General features: G+C 43.9%; 1 protein-coding gene across 6 annotated transcripts in view; it reads left to right on the top strand.

Annotated features, from left to right (window-relative positions):
* Positions 1-18,832, top strand: part of MBD5 (methyl-CpG binding domain protein 5) — a 282,828-nt gene that overhangs the window by 156,700 nt on the left and 107,296 nt on the right. For all 6 annotated transcript variants that reach the window (XM_090045804.1, XM_090045807.1, XM_090045806.1 and 3 more), the window contains one exon: positions 5,986-6,127. The gene's annotated coding sequence lies outside the window, so the exon portion shown is untranslated. The remainder of the gene's footprint in view (positions 1-5,985; positions 6,128-18,832) is intronic.

The following is an 18,832-nucleotide window of genomic DNA, read 5'->3' as shown; positions in this document are numbered from 1 at the left end:
CCTTGGGGTCCGTCCCTTGTGTTTTCCCCGTGACACAGGTCACAATACAGGACTGCTGATCCTAATGCAAAAGCTTCTAATGAGAAGTAATAATAAAAACAAAACCACAATTTAAAGATTATAGTTCTCTTGCCAGAATCTTTAGGAGAGGAGAAGAGACATAGTCAAAGATACTTACCTTAATACTTAACACAAAACCATCTTTTTCCTTGTGAAAAGATGCTGTTTTTTAATATCACTGGGGGACTATCTGGAATCCTCATCTGGAATTATTTTGTCAGTAGTTGACACTGCAGCTAGTGTGATCTGATGCGGTTTCTTGGTTTGGTAAGTGGATTGAATCATACATTCTTCCTTTGAGGTGTTCATTATTCCAAGTTTGTTCACTTCCAGGTACATATTGTACACCATGGCTATGGGTACATATATATTTTACACTATTATTAGTCATGTTTTGGCATTGGTTCAACATAATTCTGTTTTCATTAGAAAGTTTCCTGTATTCTACTCTATTCACAGCTTATTGTAGTGATGGATGATATAACTTGGCTATGATACCTTTTCAAAATATCAAAATAATGTTTAGAGGATGAACATGAAAATAAACTTGTATCCAGTTGTAGTAGTTTACAGGATAACCTTGGAGAAGAATAGCATAAATCATATTTATATTATGCTTCAAACAAGTAAATTCCAAAAATATAAGGAAAATCAGTATAATCCATGACCAACCTTTTTTATTATGTCTGCTTACATCAGTCAAATGTATTTCCATATTAAATTAAAGCTTAGTGAAGTACAAAAGTTGATTTTTTTTTTTTTATTGTTTCAACCTAAGAAATAAAGGGAGGTATCACCAAAATTATGGAAAACAACTGGTAGAAATAAATTCCTATTTTCATGTACAGTTTATTACAGAAAGTAGAATTTTTTTAAATCAAAAGAAATGGTAATGTATAGTTACTTAAAAGAACCTTTAATACTCACAGCCTTAGAAGCCAAGCCTCAGTAACATCTTCAAAATATAAGGAGTAAACCCCTAAATGTTGCTGCTGTTATGCAGCATAAAGTCAGATGCTTATCATAACAACCAACAATTAGAGAAGGGAAGTCGTATAATAGTTGTAGTTTCATAGTGCTTTGCTCTTTATTGTCTTAACTTGTATATGTAGTCACGTGACTAATGTCTGTATTACTCTTTGGAACCAACTTATTTGTCACTATCATATGTTCATTCTGTTTTTGAGCTTCTGAGTAATATTGCCTGTATGCAATTTCTGAGCAGTAACCTGTATCTTATCAAAACCAAGATTTTTTTTTTTTTTAGAAAATGAAAGTCTGTTTGCAGTCACAAACTGTATTATCATAACTTGTCACTTTCTTCCTAAAAGGATCAATTTAGTATTTTAAAGAGACTCACTTTATTGACTAAATATATGTCAATCTCTGATTCCCTCTATTTGTATATATAATTTTGTTCTACAGTTGCATAAAGAAGCAGGGGGAAACACTATAGTGTTGTCTCCACTCTCCCCCCTTTCCCTGAAGTTAAGGCCTAACATTTAACAACTTTGCCAGATACAATAGGAATTTGTGCATTACTGTAATTACTATAACTTTTTTTATGCTCACCTTTGTTAGATTTGGTTTTTAAATTTAGTTTGATTCTTAATTCATGTTCTTATCTAATGTATTGTGGTGTTCATCCACTTGTATAACTCATAGTGAAAATGACCAATGGCAGATTTAAAAAATGGTAAATTTAGCGAAGGACAGAATTGAGCGCTGCTTTTTTCAATATCCTTTATTTAGGCTTTTTGAAGTCCCATGGAATGTTGGCACTTCCGTTTCTCTGAATGGTGTCGTATACCTAGAGTTTAGAGTCAGAGATGTCAGCTCCTGTTATTAATATATTAGAAGAATGTATTCCCAACAGCCATATGATTAGTCAGCTACCCAAATGAATATTTATAGGTGCATAGATCCTAGACAATTTAAATTAGAATGACCACAACCTTTTCGATATGTAGATAGCTGAATAGCCTTTGTTAGACAATGGACTGGCATCTCAATGTTATGTTAAAAAACAAAGAAGAAAATTTAAATAATGTATCAATATTTAAGAACTGTGAAACTAGGCGACTTCTTAAAGTCCAAGTTCCATCAAGGGCAAGCTGGAATTCTTAGTTTCCAGGCCCATTACTACAGACAAAAAGGAACAGACACCTGGCTCTAGCTTGCACAGTTGTCAAAGATTAAAGCTCTGTAGCAGGGAACTTGTAAGCCCTGGTGCCTTTTTTTGTGTGTCAAAAGAATAGACATACCTGGAAAGATCATGGAGCAAGTCCTCAAGAATCCATTGTGAAGCACCTAGAGAAGAACAAGGTGATGTGTAGAACAGCCAGTACAGACTCACCAAGAGAGAGTCATTCCTGATCAACCTCATTTCCTTCTATAATAAAGATGGCAGGTTTTGTGGATGGGGAAAGAGCAGTGGATATGATGCACCTTGACTTGAGCAAGGGTTTTGATGCTGTTTCCTATAGCATTGTGATTAACAAGATAAGGAAATAGACTAGATGAAAGTATTGTAGAGGGGATACATAGCTGGTTGGATCATCATCAAGGATCCTAGTTTTCTGTGCTAAAAAATTGCAAATTCTCTGATAAAAATCTCAGCTTCTCTGATAAAAATCCTGAAATCAGTGATTAAATTGAAACACTACAAATATATATGGTGTCTGTGTGTATATGTATATAGGTGTATATATATAGATGTCAGTTGAACACAATGTATTATTGATATATTTACAATTTTAAGGCAGTTTGGAAGCCTACCAGTACTTCAGTAATTATAATAAAATAAATTCTAAATACCTGTACATTTTGGTATTTGATTCTGGGCTTTTTATCATGGAAAATCAGAGCTCTCCCTGCCCCCTTATCTTATAGAATTCAGGTCCAGGCTCCCCTCACTCCCAAGCCATTCTAGGGGATGCCCCATTAAATAGAGCATCTCCTATTCCTTGCAGCCCTGTTGGAGGGGGGTACCCAGCTGCCAGGGCTGTGGGGACAGGGATCTGGGTCCACAGCCCCCTGCCATCTACAGGAGTACCTGAGCCCCTGTTGCCCATGGGAGGCAATGGCTGGTGCAGCTTCCCCTCCCCCACATGTGGCACGGCTGGAGTGGAGCCCATGGGGGAGCGGGGTGGAGGCTCCCTGCTGTGGGGGGGGGGACAGCTCCCCAGTGCTGCATGCACTCCCAGGCAGGCATAGGGACCTGTGACCCCAGATGTGCACACAGGATGAGGGTGGGGTGGGCTGTCTGCTGCAGACTTGGGCTCCCCACCCTTTTGCCCTCCCCTGGGGCCTCTGCAACCCAGTGGGTGGGACCCAGCACAGCAGGGCAGAGTGGAGCTGGGTGGGGAAGCTCCTCGCTGCTGTGAGCTCCATACTACCCTGGCAAGGCACCTCCAGCCCACCCTGCAGCACTAAGGAGCACAACCCTGTGCCTCCCCCAGGAGGGTACACATCAGCGGGGAGCCAGCCCTATCCCCCCAACCCCTCCAAATGAGCTGCCTGCAGCCCCCTCCAGTCCTCACCAGGGCCCTGTGGCTGCACATTCCAGCCTGGGTCCCCGAGCCACATGGACCACCTGACCCAAATCACTCCCTCCCCTATGGGGGCCTCAATCCCCCCATAGCCCCTGCCAAGCTTTTCTGTGGGAGCTGCTCTCCAGGCTGCCAGGCAGCCATGTGCATATACATGCACATGGCACCCCCTGCCTGACTGCCTTCCTCCCGCTCCCCCCCCCAGCCCTTTGCAGGCTGGAACTCTGCCAGCCTGCAGACAGCTTTTTGCAAAAGTGCAAAAATCTGTGTTTCTCTGTTAAAATGAGAATTGTGCATGAGGTGAGCCCGCTAGTAGGGAGGGAAAGATTGCAGCAAGATCTGGATAGGTTACAGGAGTGGGCTAACATAAACAGGATGCGTTTCAATACTGACAAGTGCAGGGTGCTTGGGCAGTAGTAACCAGCAGTACACTTATAAGATGGGAAACTCCCTTCTTGAGAGCACAGAGGCAAAAAGGGATCTTGGAGTCATTATTGACTCCGATGAACATGGGCTGACAATGTGAGGTCACGGTTGGCTGGGCTAACTGGACCTTGTCGTGCATCCACAGGTGCATCTCAAGTAGAGCCAAGGAGGTGATCCTCCCCCTCTGTGCAACACTGGTCAGGCCACAGCTGGAGTACTGTGTCCAGTTCTGTGCACCCCACTTCAGGAGGGATGTGGACAACATGGAGAGGGTCCAGAGGAGGGCCACCTGCATGATCCGGGGACAACAGAGCAGACCCTACACTGAAAGACTGCGGGACCTGAACCTGTTCAGCCTTCACAAGAGAAGGCTGAGGGGGGACCTGGTGACTGTCTATAAACTCACTAGGGGGGACCAGAAGGGTTTAGGGGAGACACTGTTTCCCCTAGCGCCCTCTGGCATAACAAGGAACAATGGACACAAATTATTGGAGAGTAGGTTTAGATTAGACATTTAACTACTCCACAGTTAGGGCGGCTAGGCTCTGGAACCAACTTCCAAGGGAAGTGGTGCTGGCTCCTACCCTGGGGGTCTTTAAGAAGAGGCTTCATGCCTACCTGGCTGGACTCATTTGAGTCCAATTTTTTTTCTCCCGCCCAGGCGGGAGGTCGGACTTGAAGGATTTATAAGGTCCCTTCCAACCCTACTTCTATGATTCTATGAGTTTTCTGTTGTAAAGAGGGAGATCCTCATTTTTCTCCATTTTTATAAAAGGGCAGATTATAATGAGCCATGGAGTCATGCTGCTGCCACTGCTAGGAAGTTGATTTTCAACTTTGGGTTGAGCAGGAATTGAAATATTGTGCAAGCGTATACCCCTTCTCCCCCCCGATCCTCCCTTGGTTGTATGAGACAGGACTCGGAGCAATGGCCTCTAGCTGCAGCAGAGGAAGTTTAGGTTGGAGAGCAGGAGGAATTTTCTTCTTATGAGGCTGCTATGAACAGGTCACCTAGAGAAGTTGTTGAATCTGCATTCCTGGGAATTTTCAAAGTAAGTTGGACAGACAATTAGCTGTCATAGTTTAGTCAGGTTTGAGTAGGAGGGTGGACTAGATGGCCTTGTGAGGTACTTTCTAGGCCTACTTTCCTATCATCCCGTGGTATCTACATGAAATGCGTGTCCTAAAATCTGGATTTGGCAATGAAAATCTGTTTCATATGAAAACTGCTTAGTTCTAGGCTGCCATTCATGTTCCTCTCTCACACTCGGATCATAAACCTAGCCAAGCTTCTTTCGCAAGAGGAAATTACCCTGACTGCTTTTGTTTTTTAATCAACCTCAGTACCTGTATAATTTTTATGTAATATGCTCACAAAGTGTTGGCATCCATGAATAATGTTTTACTATCTCCCTTTTGCAGGTATCAGACTTGTTTTGTTTCATCTTCTCCTCTGCTCTCGTTCTCTTTAGTTTTGCCCTGTGCTTTTTGTCCAAATCCGTAAGCAACTTTTTATGTTCAGTCCCATCATACTTTGTTCCACCCAATGTGTATTTTCAAAAAACCCAAAGAATCCCTTCCCCCCCCCCCCAAATAAACCACCAGCAGTCTCCCTACTGGTTTCCCCCTCCAAAGAACTTAGTTTTCCAACTTTTTTTTTTTTACAGTCTTTTCATGTATTCTAATTTGGTATTTCTGAGTAACAGCATCTCTTAGTCCCTTTTGTTTTCAATGAAGTTTGGAGGTGTTTGTACTGTGGGCTTTTTATATCCACTTAAAATGCACAGGGATCTCATTAAACAAACTCACAGTATAAAGCCATGGCCTTTGTGCTGTGGAGTGGTTTGTCAGACACTTGTCTCACACATTCTAAAACATAGGTATTAGATAACTTGAAGTAATTTGAAGCCTGTAAAGTTGATTTATTACAATAGATGTTTTATTACAGGAAGAAGAGGTGTCACCGTGATAAAATAGACAAGAAAGAAAACAAGGAGGCCTTTCTCAGCATTATAACACTAATTCTTTCTAAGGGTCCAGTAAACCACCAAGGGTTGGTGGATTTTTTCCACCAGCTTGCCTAAATTGAGGTAAGCAAATTCTCTTTCTTCTCCCTACTTTGTATAGATTCTTGTGTGCTAATGTTGGGGGAGTCTAGAGGCATTGTGAAGGCAGTCCAAGAATATTAGACTTCAGATAATCCAGATGGGGAGATATTAAATATGTTCGTATTTTTCCTAACTTGGGTTTCTCATGTAACTGTGCATTGAGGTTTTACTAATAGTATTCCAAACTGCAAACCTTGGAAAGTGAAGCCACCCTACAGCCATAAAGTCCCTTTGATCATAGTATTGTTTAAAAACTTAACTGTGTTAAGTATTCTCATTTTATATTACTATATATTTATTATTATTAATAATCAATATTTTATTAAATAAGAATGGAACTATTATTTTTTTATGGAGACTGTAGAATTGCAACAGATACGAACTACATCAAGCCTATAACGTGTAAATCATTACATTTAGATGCCAGTTTCAAACAGCAGAATTCTGGTGGAATAGTATGAAGGCCAACTGATAAGCAATAGGTTTTTTAATGAGTTGGATTTTAAAAAAAGGTGCAAAAGACTAGGTTTTAAGATGATTTGCTGAATGGAACTCTTTTTTATACTCATTTGGACCAGAAACACCTAATTTTAAAGTTGTTGTATTCCTTTTTATTCTACTTGAAGAATTAGTTTTTGGTTGTCTTTCATTCAGTTTTATAAAAAAGTATATTGTCCTGTATCTTTCATTAGTCATACTCAGTGATAAATACTACATGAATGTAAATGGAATAGCATAGTGGGGCTGTGCAAAGCTTCGGTAGCCAATTCAATTAGGAGGAGATTCGGCATGATTCGAGGACCAAATCTCCAAATCAAATCAGGAGACCAGTTAAAAGCTCCAAATCAGTTCAAAGCCTCTGAATCGATTTGGAAAAGCTTCAGAAAAGATTTGCCCGATTCAGAGATTCAGCCATAAACTAAACAGGCAGCTGACAGCTGCCTCTAGCTCCTAAGTCTGTTGGGGTTGGGGTTGGGGGAGGGAGGGATTGGGGCTGGGGCTGGGGCTGGGGCTGAGATGAGCTGCCCAGATGGGGCAGGGGCATGCAGGGAAGAGGGGCAAGCGGGTGGGATGCAGGCACAGCAATGCTCGGAGCAGGGGCTCTGCCCTGCTACCACTTGCCCAGCCCAGGTGGCGGGGGGGGATGGGATGTGGGCACAGCTTCCTCCAGGTAGAGGGAGCCCTGCTCCCAATGCTGCCACACCTGCATTCTGCACCCCCCCATCGCCCTGGCTGACAAGTAGAGATAGTGCCCGCTGCCCCACCCCCCTTCCCTGCTGGCAGGCTGGTGTGGTGGCAGGGCAGAGTCCCAACTCCAAGCGCTGATGCGCCCACATCCCGCACCATCCACCCCAGCTCGCTAGCGATGGCATCACCACCCCCCACCACACTCCGGCTGGCAAGCAGCAGCAGAGCAGAGCCCCGGCTCCCAGCACTGCCATGCCCACATCCCGCAACCCTCCACCCTAGCTGTCGAGCAACAGCAGGGTAAAGCCCCTGCTCTCAGTGCTGATGCACCTGCAACCCCTCCCCCACCCCAGCTCACAAGTGGCAGCAGTGTCCCCCCCACTGGACAAGTGGGCAAGCGATGCACCTGCAACCTCTCCCCCGCCCCACTGGGCAAGTGGCAGCAGGGCAGAGCCCCTGCTCCCAGTGGTGATGCAAGCATGGCAATACTGGGAGTGGGGAGTATACCCTGCTGCCACTTGCCCAGCTGGCATGGGGGGGTGGGGCACAAAGCAGGCACAGCTCACTCCAAGTGGAAGGGGGCAAGTTGCAGCAGGGCATAGCCCCTGCTCTCAGAACTGCAGCGCCTATGTAAGTCCTGGGAGCAGGGGCTCTGCCCTGCCGCCACTTGCCAGCTGAGGTGAGGGGGCATGGGATGCAGGCATATGTATCCGGCGCCCCCCTGCCACCCTGCCTGAGTCCCACACCCACAGCTGGGCAGCTTGTCCCCGCCCCAGTCGCTCACTCCCTCCCTCCCTCCCCCATAGTAGCTAGGGTCAGGAGGGACCTGAACAGATCATCTAGCCTGACCCCCTGCTACAGGCAGGAATGAATGCTGGGTTCAAAAGACCCCAGACAGGTGATCATCTAACCTCTTTTTGAATTTACCCAAGGTAGGAACGAGGACCACTTCCCTAGGAGGTTGGTTCCAGATTCTGGCCACCGTAACTGTAAAATATTGTTTCCTGATCTCCAACTTAAACCTATTCTCCATCAGCTTATTACCATTGTTCCTCGTCACCCCAGGTGGTGCTGGGGAGAATAGGGCTCTTCCTGTTTGCTGATGATCCCCCCTGACGAGTTTGTAGGCAGCCACCAGGTCCCCCCTCAGCCTCCTGTTGCCGAGACTGAACAGGTTCAGGTCTCAGTCTCTCCTCATAGAGCCTGTCCTCCTGCCCTCTCACCAAGCCAGTGGCCCTCCTCTGAGCTCTCTCCATGCTGGCCGCATCCTTTTTAAAGTGCAGCACCCAGTACTGGACGCAGTACTCGAATTACAGCCTGACCAATGTCGTATAGACATGGAATATCACCTCTCTGGACCGGCTTGAGATGCATCTTTGGATGCATGACAAGGCATGGCTGGCCTTGCTGGCTGGTGTCTGGCATTGGCGGCTCATGTTCATCTTGGAGTCAATAATGACTCCAAGATCCCTTTCTGCCTCTGTGCTTTCAAGAGGGGAACTACCCAGCCTGTATGTATGCTGTGGATTCCTTCTCCCAAGGTGCAGCAACCTGCATTTGTCTACGTTGAACCCCATCCTATTCTCATCTGCTCACTTCTGTAGTCTGTCTAAATCTATTTGCAATCTCTCTCTCCCTTCAAGTGTGCCCACCTCGCCCCACATCTTGGTGTCATCAGCAAACTTGGACAGCATGCATTCCACCCCCTCATTCAAGTTGCTGATGAAGATGTTAAGCAGTGTGGGCCCGAGGACAGAGTCCTGGGGGACCCCACTGCTCACATCTCGCCACATTGAGTACTACCTGCCCACCACTACTCTCTGGGTGCACCCCATCAGCCAGTTTTTTACCCATCCAACTCTGTAGGCATCAGTGCCACAGTTGCCTAATTTATTGATGAGAATGGGGTGAGAGACAGTGACAAAGGCCTTCTTAAAGTCTAGAAAGACTACATCCACAGCTACACCATCATCCAATGATTTAGTTACCTGATCATAAAAGGCATCAGGTTGGTCAGGTAGGTCTTGCCTTTCATGAACCCATGCTGATTGCCCCAAGCATAATCTCCCCTGCTAGCCCCCCACAGATGTGCTCCTTGATGATTTTCTCCAAGATCTTCCTGATGACTGAGGTGAGGCTTACAGGCCTATAGTTACTTGGGTCCTTCTTCCTTCCTTTCTTAAAAATGGGGACCACATTATAGATTTCGTAAACATTAGGGCTGGAAGGGACTTCGGAAGATCACCGAGTCCAACCCCCTGCCCAAAGGGCAGGAAGTCAGCTGTGGTCATAGGATCCCAGCAAGATAAGCATCCTATTTCCTCTTGAAGGTCTTCAATGTAGGTGCTTGAACAACCTGCCATTGGAGGTGGTTCCAGACCTTGGGGGCTTAGACAGTAAAGAAATTCTTCCTTATGTCTAGCCTGAAACAGTCTTGCAGTAGTTTATGACTGTTTGACTTCGTCATCCCTTGGGGCACTCTGGTGAACAAACGTGCCCCCAGATGCTAGTGGTCACCCTGATAAACTTATAGGTGGCCATCAGATCACCCCTGAGCCTACGCTTTTCCAGGCTAAAGAGCCCCATGACTCTCAGCCTGTCATCATACGGTCTATTTTCTTGACCTCTGATCATGCGCTTGGAACTTCTCTGGACTCTCTCAAGCTTCTCCACATCCTTTTTGAATTGTGGAGCCCAAAACTGGACACAGTACTCCAGCTGCGGCCTCACCAAGGCTAAGTACAAGGGGAGAATGACATCCCAGGATTTGCTTGAGAAGCATCTATGGATGCAAGCCAATGTTTTGGTCACTTCAGTAGCCGCAGCATCGCATTGCAGGCTCATGTTCATCTTGTGGTCACTGATGACCCCCAAGTCTCTTTCTTCCATAGTGCTAGCCGCTAGCTAGTTTCCAGTCCCTCGCACCTGGCCAGAGGACCAGGAATGCTCATACAGCCAGGCCAAGGGCTCTGTGATGACCCCTGCCAGCTCCCTCAACACCTTTGGGTGGAGGGCATCTGGACCTGCAGATTTAAAAATGTCCAGCCCTTCCAGAAGATCCCTAACTACATCTGCGCTGACTGAGAGCTATCCCCAAGATTGTCCCTACCTCTGGTAGGTGGGATATCCTGGTCCCTGTTCAACAGAACAGAGGCAAAGAAACTGTTAAAAATATCAGCTTTCTTGTCTGGCATAGCCACAAGATTACCGTTTGCATCGTGCAGGGACTCTACATTGCCTGGTGCCCTCTTCTTGCTCCTAATGTACTTGAAAAAGGACTTTTTGTTGTCCTTAACCCTGGACGCTGGCTTGAGTTTCATCTCTCCCTTGGCCTTTATAATAGCCCTCCTACACTCACAGGCCCTCCCTTCACAGGCCCCTCCCTTCCACTGATTGTACACCACCCTTTTAGTCCTCAGGCATTCTTGAATGCTCTTGCTGAGCTATGGGGGTTTTTGAGCACTCTTACCCACCTTGCTTCTCTCAGGGACTGTTACCCTTTGGGCCTGGAGGATCACCCCCTTAAGGTACGACCACCCCTCGTGGACTCCATCTCCTCTATCTTCTGGACCCTCAGTGCCTCCCCCGATAATCTCTGAAACTTATTAAAGTTGGCCCTTCTGAAGTCAAGGGCTTTAGTCTTGCTATAAGCCCTTGACACCCTGCACTGGATAGTGAATTCCAGCAGGTGATGATCGCTATTGTCCAGGTGGTCAAGGAACTGCACTCCCCTCTCCAGGTCATCCCAGTGGCCAGGACCAGGTCCAGCAAGGCATTACCCCTAGTGGGGCTATGCACCTCGTGGATAAGGTGTAGGTCCTGTAATACAGCCAGGAACCTATGCAAGCGGTCAGACCTGGCTGTCTGCTCCTCCCAGCAAATGTCTGGGTAGTTTAGGTCATCCACGACAGTGACATCCCTTGACCTAACCGCCTCCATAAGCTGACTGGAGAAGTCCCAGTCCAGCTCTTCCCGCTGGTTGGGTGGTCTGTAGTGGACACCCCTGTAAGGTCTCTTTTGCCATGCCCCCCTTGTAGTTTGACCCACAGTGTCTCTGCCTGACCCTCCTATAACCTGAAGCTAATCCTTGATGATGTGAGCTGCTCTTTGACATACAGCGTGACCTCCCCGCCTTTCCTCTCTGTCCTGTCCCTTCTATATAGGGTGTATCCCCAAATGCCCACTGCCCAGTCGTGGGTAGGGTCCCACCTGGTGTATGTGAGTCCTACTAAGTCTGGATTCTTACTTGCAATCAGAAGGCACAGTTCCTCCTGCTTGCTCCCCATACTACGAGCATTGGTGTAGAGGCACTTGAGGCCTCCTGAGGATACACACGCCTCCCCCTTACTCCCAGGACTGTTGTGGCTCCCTACTCCTGGGACATTGTTGCTTACTTGGGCATCCCTTTTTCTTGTCAATCTGCATGCTAGCGAAGCATCCTCTCCACTCGGAGTGGCACCTTCCCCCAGCAAAGCTAGTTTAAAGTCCGCCATACAAGATCAGCCAACCTAGAAGAAAAAATAGGTTTACCCTTAGGGGAGAGATGAAGCCCATCCCACCCCAGCATGCTCTCCATACAGGAATACAGGTTGTTGTCAAAAAACCCGAAGCCCACCTCCATCCCTCCCAACCCCAACAGACTTACCAGCTGGAGGCAGCTGTCTGATGCCTGGTTAGTCTATGTCCGAATCTCCAACGCAGTGCCGAATCTTTTGGATATGATTTGGCCTAACTGAATCAGGACAATGATCCAAATCAAATCACTGTCCTCCAAATTGACCGAATCCTAATCAAATGCATGCCACTTTGTACAGGTCTATAGCATAGTTTAGGCGATACTTTTTATCAAGTAGAATGGCTTTCTTAACAAAACAGCAAGCTTGTAAGCAAATGAGAGAGCACATAGACTGAAGTGTAACAGATGCTAGTTCCCCAGAAATTTTCTGCATAACCAGATAACTAAATCATAATGCATTTTTTTTAAAGAAATGCAGAGACATAAAAGAAATAGGTTTTTAAAAATCAATTTCCTTCTAGTTTTTCCACTTATGGAAGTCAAGAGTTCTCTAAGTTGCCTCTGTCCAGGTATTATTAGTAAGAAAGACTCCTAATCACAAGTTCAGGTGGGATTTTTGTTTTTTTTTACATTATAAGGCAATCCATTGCTATATTTTCCCTGGAGTTTGCCTGGAGTTTATTCTGTCATCAAGATGGTAATTATTTCTTCATCCTATAATTTTTCTGTGGAAGAGGGTGAAGCAAACCTCAGACTGGCAAGCAGCTGCTGCCAGGATGGCTAGAAGCTTATTCACAAGAGCTCTAAATCTCTTGATTAAACAAGCCCTACTGCTTGCCTTTCTGTTCCCTGGTTGTGGTAATTTTTCTTCCTACATCTCTAATATTTGGTAGTATCCTGCAGCAACACAGCAACCCATTCTTCACTTGGAAGGATAGAATTCCTAACTGTTTCCAAAGCAGGCTTCCATCATCTTATTAATATGAAAGTGTTGGAAAGGTATGTTGGTTTGCACTCTCTCTCCAAATGCCAAGTCACCTACTTCCTGACAAGTTTAATTCCACTTTCATTTAGTCCATGGAACCATGTTCTTGAATATGAGATTTCAATATGGTTTCGAAATACCCTGAAGTCACCACCGGTTTGGTTAACCAGTACAATGGATTGTTAGTAAGCAATAGGTTTTCAGATGGGTAGATACAAATACGTGTGTTGATTCTCTAAGCTTTGTTAGTTAACTGTCGATCTGGATCATGGTGTACATGATTCCAGTGAATCTGTTTGTGGCTGACAAGCCCAATTTGAGAGCAGCACAGTTCATTATAAGTTTCGCAGATCCATATGTTGTCTGAGTTGGAGCCCAAATTTACAGCATGTTGTTTTCTTCTTTCTCGCTTTGCTTCCATCCTCTGGATCAAAGCCACTTCATGTTAAGCTGCACCCAGTGCCAGATGATCCTTTCAGATAGGACAGAATTCAGTGCACTCCTACCAGCTCTCTACTTCATATCATTTTTGCACACGTGGTACAGCCATAGAGGGTGACCCTGATTTTTAGAGTCACCTTGAATCTCACCGTAGAAAATGTTCTTGAGGATATTGTCTCCTCCCATTCTCCTGGCATGGCCGATTTCATCATGACCTCCTCCTCCTCTTGATAGTGGTGTCCCAGTGTGTTAGTCCTGCATGTTCCTGTACCTCTATGTTTGATATTCTGTCTTCCCACTTTATTTTCAGGATCTTATGCAGAAATCTCATGTGGAACCTGTTCAGTCCCTTGATATGCCTAGCCTATGTAGTCCATGTTTCTGTACCATAAAGCAGGGATGACCACACATGTCTCATAGATTTGCATCTTCACCTTATCTGATAGTTTGCTGTTATTCCATGCATGTTTCTGTAAAAGCCCAAGAGTCTTAGCTGTTTTTTGGTTCTGTTTTACCCTGTTGTTGGTGTCAAAGGTGTTTGATTCTTTGTTTTCATACATTACTGTTGCCTTCATACCTTGATGAGCAAATGATGTTCAGTAGTTTGGGAGGACAACCCAGTTTCTTCAGAACAGTAAAAATGCCCTGTCTGTTTGAAGGTCTTCATCAGATTGGTGAAAGCTATGTACAATGATATTCATTTTTTCTACACTTCTCTTGCAGTTGCTTAACTAAAAATATCATCTAAGGTGGAGTGTCCTGAGCGAAAACCACATTGACTTTCAGGATCAATTCTTTCTTCTAAAGATTGTAAACTAGGGAGCATAGTGCAAGTGACAATTTTTCTGATGATGTTCAGCAGGGAGATACCTCTATAGTTGTCATAGTCACTTCTGTCCCCTTTATTTTTCTATAATTGTACAAACCAAGCATCTTTAAAATCTTGTGGTACTGCTTCCTCTTTCCAACAGAGCACTATAACATCATGAAGCTTTTAAGTAATTTGGAGTTGGCACTTTTGTTGATTTCAGCAGGCAAACAGTCGTTGCCGGATACCTTGGTTCCAGGAATCAATTTAATGGCTTTCTGCAAATCTTCTAATATAAGCTTATTGTCCAAATGAATCATAACTTTGAACTGTGGTAATCCTTTAAGCTCTTCATGTTTAATTTTGGTCTTGCTGGAATATAAAATTCCATAGTGTTCAATCCAATGCTCAAGTTATTTTTGTTTATCAGTTGTGACATTTCCATATACGTGGAGCTGTTTTCTTCTTGACTGGACCAGTTGCTTGTTTGATGCTTTTGTACATTCCATGGCTATCACCTGTGTCATCTGATTTCTGAATATCATCACAGAGTTTCAGCCAAAAATTTTGGGCACACCTCATAGCCTCTTCAATTGCTTTTTGACCCTTTCTTGGATTTCTCAGGGTTATGCTGTTGGGAAATTTCTTATAGTTGGTTAGCACTGTCCTTTTGTTCTCAACCAGTGGTAGAAGGATTTCAGAGTACGCTTTAAAACAGCCTGATTTTTTTCCTGCATTTTTTGCCAAACACTCTTACAGCAGCATTATAGAAGTTAGAAGAGCAAGTTCTCTAGCTTTACTTGTTTAAATATAAATATAATGGACGTCAATGCTTCTAGTTCCTGTTGTGAACAAAGAAAATATGCAAGAGATTTGGGGAAGGGTGCACACCAAGCACAGCAGCAGATTGGGCACAGAGCAGAGATGAGGGCAGCAGATCAGGCAAGGGAAGGGAATCAGAGAGCCACTCCAGGAGACTGCCAGGTCTAATTTGTGGCACACCGGCCAAAAGGGTTGGCCTGTACTGTTTTAGTTCATGTAAGCCACAAATTTCTCTTGAATTGTGCAAGTAGTATCATCCTGATCATCACTGGTAGATGAAGCAACATATTTTATATACAATCATATATCACACCTCTTGAATCGTATTTATAATGCAGTAGGACACATCTGATAATCATAACGTATGCATAATGAATAAACAAGATCGATATGTTTAATAATAAGCTATGTTCAAAAAGTAGCCCTTTGTCTTGTAGCAGTTCATTTCCACAGATTCAGAAAGTTACTTTTAATAGCTTAAAGACCTATTTTTGTAGATACATTTTTAGTAAGACAATCATTACACTTTTGAGTTGATATTGCAAAAAAATAATGTGCTGCAGAATTCTTGGTGACTTTTTTAGAGTCATTTTTCACCTAATATTGTTTTCAATTCCAAAGTTGGCTACATGACCCGGATTTGTAAACCTAGGTAGAAGTGTGCTGCATTACTGGTGTTTACTTTCCATCATCTATAGAAATGTTCCTAGAAAATTAGTTCTTCAGTGTGCATCTTGATTAGAGCTATATGGGTAATGCAGGATATGTACAAAAACATGCCTAATCCTTACTCCTAACTGAAAATGTGTAAGAAATACACCTCGATATGTAATTAAAGAATCATTTTACTGAAGCATATTGCAGTCATAGTATAAAGATGTATGGTTTAATTAATTTGCATATGATACATTTGTCAATGTTTACTTATGCCATGTCTTATAAAATTCTATTTATTTTGTTAGCATAAGCCACTGCGGGATGGGTTTTCTATACACACTATAATGCTTTATTTATGTATAATAGACTTTAAAGACATTTTAAATATTTCGGTTAAAGAATACTTTGGAAAAGATGTTTATATAGCATGTATACAAAGAATGCTTTTCTTCATTGTTTCACCTTTCAGACATTTCTGTCATTAAGAATTTTTTTAATGTAGTAAAATGTATTATTGTCTGTATTTCAGTGTTTAGGACTTAGAAATGCTGAATGAACTAGAAAAATAACATTTCGTACATTTCCTTTAATAACTAACAATTAAAGGTTAAAGTTAACAGCTAAGAGCTGAATTATACATACCTGTATTCTCCCAACCCTTCATTTAAACTATGCTGTCTGAGATTTGTACCTAGGTCCGGACATGACCCACCTTTTGTGTATAACGCAGCAACAATTGCTATGCTTTAGATTGGTAAATTTATCTCCTGAGAATCCCAAACCATTTCTCTAATGTTTAAAAATAGTATCTCTTTATCAAAGATATTTTCTGTATATATTGCCAGAGTGAATCTCTATGATTTCCCTAAATTTTTATAATAATCTCAAATTATTTCTATTTTAGTGTTCTATTTGACGCATATACCTCTCTCATGGCATATCTGTTTAATATCTATAAAGGCTAAGGAGACCAGACTTTATTGTTTGTTATTTTCGATTATTTATTTGTAGACTGGTCTTTAGTAGATAAGTATTCACATGGGTAGGAAGTGGGAAATAATCTTATTTGACTGATATCCTTATCTATCTCAGTTCTGGTCAGAGGTTTAACAAGTATAGTTTCAGCCTTATAGGTGATCTGTTTGCAAGCATCAAGTTTCAGTTATATTATTGTGTGAGCCTTATCTGCTTCATAAATAAATGGAAGCACTGGTACAAAGAGATTTAGCTGTGTGCAACAACTTACATGATGACTTAATTTACTTAAAAATAAAATACATTTGATTTCCCACATTTTAAGGAAACCCAAACAAACTATGGTATTAAGTTTACCATCCTTATGAGGTGAACAGAGTAAATTTGTTTAGATTTAAAAAGTGGTAATAGTTATGAAAGAGCTCTACTAGGTTATACCTTTTAATCCATTTTCAGCACTCAAGTCAGTAAAATCTAAAGATGAAATAATCTCCATATAAAAAGAAAAAGTGTGTTCATGCTTTATAAAATGGATTTAGGTGGTAATTTATATAGACATTCAAAATATGATACTATTGTATTTTTGTAAGTGTCATCATGTGGCAACACATGATAAATATAGATTGTGGGTTTGGGGAGGTTTTTGAGGCTGGGAAAGGTGGTAAAATGAATTGGAGAATAAAAGAAACTCTTTGTTAACCATTTTCTAAAACAGCATTTAAAAATCCTAAGTCGTCAATGCACGAGAGCCAAATCAACAGAATTTTATGTAGTATAACAAAATATCTACTACGGGTGCATCCAAGTGAGTGTGCACGGGAGTTTCCTCAGGAACTACTTGTCACCGGGGAATGCCCCTGCACATGTGCTCTGGAGTGCGTCCACACATGCAAGCCTATGAGCTTGCAGCAGCTCAAATAGAAGTGGTGCAAATTTGAGCTGGGCCTCTTTGCTTCAGCGCACGTGCTTGGACATGCACTTTGTTGTGAAGCAAATTGTGCCACTTAGAGTAAAATAACCCTGCCTGGCTCCTCCCGGATCTTCAGCCAGGGGGAGCTAGAGCCCAGGGCCAGCACCTGTGCTGTCCCCAGCAATATAAAAAGCTATCCTGTCCTGGCCCCACCAGTATAAAAAGCCGTCCTGGCAAGTAGCTCAGGGCTGCTAGTTCTCAGGAGCTTCTGGGGCCCAGCCAATTGGTACCTGGGGACACTACCCCTTGTGCCAGCTGGACCCTGCACCCGCTACCCACTGCAGCAGTCTGGCAGTGGGAGCTGCTGCCTGGCTGTGACCTCCTGTGCATGTGCCAGACTCGGATGAGACTGCAGAGGCAGTAGAGGCATCTTCTCCTCTGGGCCCGCTGCCAGTGGACTGCGGTTGCAGGGTTGGACTTCGTGAGGCACTACTGCCATTTGTGCCCCCTGCCTGGCCAGCTGTTGTTCCGGGTGTGGTGGCCTGCTTTGAACTGTCAAAGCATGTCGTCCTGGCCCCGTTTGGCCAGGAGGTCAGCCACAGCCAGATGGGTCCAAGGTGCCAGCTCTGAGCAAGCAGGGTCCTGCCACTGGCCTCCCTAGCAGGAATTCTGGTGTTCCCTATTGGAAAACTGAAAAATCTCTGATAAAAAAAATCCCAAATTCACTCTGTAAAATACCCCCAAATCCATGTTCCTCCACAAGTAAAACAAAAGACCACTATAAAGACAGCAAGAAAGAGACAGTGATCAACTGGACAACGTTTTATTGATATATCTTACAGTGTTAAAGCAAGTCTCTTATAATAAAGTGAACTGTAAATAGATGTTTCATGAATACATGTTTTGCTGCACTCCCACAGGGTGATGGCCCCCACACAACTCTATCATGGACACACTTACATTACTTAACAGCTTGTTTGTTTCACTTCATAGTTTCATAGTTGGTAGGGTCAGAAGGGACCTGAGCAGATCATCAAGTCCGACCCCCTGCCATGGCAGGAAAGAGTACTGGTGTCAAACAACCCCAGCAAGGTGATTGTCAAGCCTTGTCTTACAGACCCCCAGGGTAGGAGCCAGCACCACTTCACTTGGAAGTTGGTTCCAGATCCTAGCCGCCCTAACAGTGAAGTAGCGCCTCCTGATGTCTAATCTGAATTTACCCCCTGCCAGCTTGTGACCGTTATTTCTAGCTATTCCTAGTAGTGCTCAGGGGAACAGGGACTCCCCCAATGCCTGCTGGTCCCCTCTAACTAGTTTGTAGCTTTGTGGCTGCTACCATCCCCCCTGCAAGGCCCACATGCCCCACACCTGCCAATGGCTGCCCC

The sequence above is a fragment of the Crocodylus siamensis genome, chromosome 4, assembly GCF_052110815.1.
Source record: "Crocodylus siamensis isolate JL-2025a chromosome 4, ASM5211081v1, whole genome shotgun sequence".
Lineage (NCBI taxonomy): Eukaryota > Metazoa > Chordata > Crocodylia > Crocodylidae > Crocodylus > Crocodylus siamensis.
Note: the sequence above shows the minus strand (reverse complement) of the source record. Positions and strands in the feature narration are given on the sequence as shown.